The following is a 2,764-nucleotide window of genomic DNA, read 5'->3' as shown; positions in this document are numbered from 1 at the left end:
GTTGGTGTATCTGAAGTAGCTCGTTTCTGCGCGGCTGCTGAAGATTAGCTGAGATCGGCTGTGCTGCCATGTATCTTGATGCCGATCCAGCTCCCTCTCTCCCTCTCTCTTCCCTCTCTCCATCTCTCTCCGCTTCTTCTCTCTCTCTCTCTCTCTCTCTCTCTCTCCTCCTTCTGCCTAGCTACCACAAGAAATTAACAGATTAAAATTCCTCTAATAAATCCTGTGCAAAAGAACCTAGTGAAAAATATGCACGCGTGAGAATTCACCCGCATCATCAACATCTCAGTGAGGGAGAGACAAGAGGCGGGCAAAGATTAGCTTTGATTTATTGCACTAGCCGGGAGCCGCCCCGTCGCGCCCTGTCACAGTGGTACCAACTTTCACACCCGAGAGCCTCGGGAGCCAGCCACACCAGAGAGGAGAGCGAGCTGCTCTCACCCCACAACGGCCAACAACGCGCGCTCTGCGAAGAGCAACAGCTCTGGCAAATATTTCCTCAAGGTCACCGCTTAGGCCATTCCCAGGAGCGCAAGGGGGTGGGGCGTGCGGGTCAGAGGGAAAGAGAAGAGGTGTGTGTGTGCGTGTGTGAGGAGAGGACGTCGTGTTGTTGGTAGGTGTGGTGGGTGGGGGTGGGGCCTTGTGCATGAGGCCTGGGGAAAATACCTGTAGGCTTTGCGAGAAAATTTTCCATGTGCCGATTTTCAGAAAGGTTACTACTTTAAAGTGTAAATTTTTAAAGTTTCCGGAAAAAACGAAAATTTCCGGGAATAATTGAAAACCTTCCTAGACTTAGTAAGTTTTCCGTTATTCTCCGGAAAATTGGGGAAATTTTCGACCCTAAATTGGGGAGCGTTGGTAATTCGTGATTGTGCTAATGGTCGGCGCTCAAAGAAAAGCCCTCGGGAAAGCCCCCCCGTTCCGTTAGTTGCTGCCCGCTCGGTTCCGACCGGTGTGCGTAGGTATGTGATCCCTCTCGTCCGCAATAATAATGGGGGGCTGAATGGGGAAGGGGAGACGGGGGAGGGAGAGAGGTGGCATGGAAGAGGGTTTAAATAGGGTCGTCCAAATAATCTGGGGATCTCATGCACCCCCCCCCCCCCCCCTCGCTTTCACCTGCCATATAAGTCTGCTGCAGGTATGGAAACGAACACGCGAAAATGGTGTGGTGAATTAAACATACAACTTCAACTTGGTTCTGTAATTTTTTTTTAAAAAAAAGGGAAATTTTGTTGATAACATGCATAAGCATTCATTTTACACTTCGTACACTAGAAATTCCACAAATGTCGTTTACCTGCCGCTGAGTGAAAAAATTCGCACACGTGCAGCAGGTGTGTGACAAAATATATAAGATGAGCGCGAATAGACATTCGCAGCTTTGAAAAGGGTAGCCATTTTACCCGTCGCCACGTGTGGGTCACACATCTGCAGGTGAGTGAAAATTATGATGCACACACCTAACAGGTGTGTGCATTTTTTTCACTCACAATAGGGTATAGAATGTCCGTTAGTGGATGTTAAGAACAGCTACATAGTTATAATAAATTTGAACCGCGTCGAAAAAGTTACCAAGTTAAATACGTAATTATTTTCAATTCCAATGGTGTGCTGCCGCCTTTGGGTGAGTTACAAATAATATTCTTCTTTTCCGAAGTAAAATTAATCTGTGCTTTTGTCTCCGCTCGGCACGTGCTCTAGTCGACACGTGCTGCCCGTGACGCCCACCCAATTGTCCCCCACCCCACCCCTCCTCCCAACCGTCTCTTTCAGTCAACTCGTCTCCTGCGCCAGGAAACTTAAATTAGCTCTGAGCTCAATCACTCAGGCCACGCCCCGGTGCGCCACGCAAACCTTCGTGATTGGTTCACGCTGCACTGTAATAAAAAGGGCTTTACGGTCGTTGTTTGTGAATTTGCGTTGCCCTCCAAGCGGCTGCTGGAAAGGGTTAGCAGCACCATTAGTAAGTGCACAAATTACATTTTAGACGAGTGGGGTACTTTTATCACGGCACCATATTTGAGCTCAGCGTTGCAAACGGAAGTGTTTCGGAGGCCATGATAATGGTATCCCCGTTCCCGTCTTTTACGGGTGGGGTAACTTTATCACAGCGTCTGGAAAGCTTCCACTTTCAACCCTAAACTAGAATAAAGGGCCGTGAAAAAAGTACCCCACGTTTTGCTTTCGGTGGTGGAGACTTCTTTTTCAAAAAAAAACTGCTGTCTTTACGAGCCAGTAGGAACCACAGTCTTGATTCTGGTTTCTTTCGAGGTCCGTGTACCCCAGGATGTATGGACTAGGTGACGGCCTGTTCGCCGAAGCAAGTATCTCGGTAGCTCGGTGGACCAACCACAGGCGAGGCGAGTCGCCTGACCAGACTTCAATACCCTGATGCAAGTCCCTCCTCCTTCAGCCCTAGTCGTCTCTCTGTCCTTGTCTGCGCCTGTCTCCCTCTTACCTACTTTGCTGAGAGCTTCAGAGTGTTTGCGGGCAAGGGTGGGGGGGAAATAAGAGAAGGGGGAAATGCATGCTCGAGCCGCGAAAGAGAGAGAGAGAGAGAGAGAGGGAGAGAGAAGACTGGGTGAGGGGGTGGTGCTCGGCGGAACAACTCCACCACTGGTCTGGTGTGCGCTGTGGGTCTCTCTGTCGAGCTTCGACATCCCGGCCGGGAGACACATACAATGGTAAAGGGGGGGGGGGGATAAATGGCCTACCAACCCCCGAATTTTTTCTTCTTTCCACCGTCAACCTCTTTCATTCCGAA

This window comes from Frankliniella occidentalis, unplaced genomic scaffold, assembly GCF_000697945.3.
Source record: "Frankliniella occidentalis isolate FOCC.00 unplaced genomic scaffold, Focc_3.1 Scaffold75, whole genome shotgun sequence".
Taxonomy (NCBI): domain Eukaryota; kingdom Metazoa; phylum Arthropoda; class Insecta; order Thysanoptera; family Thripidae; genus Frankliniella; species Frankliniella occidentalis.
The sequence above is the reverse complement of the archived record's forward strand: the minus strand, read 5'-3'. Positions refer to the sequence as shown.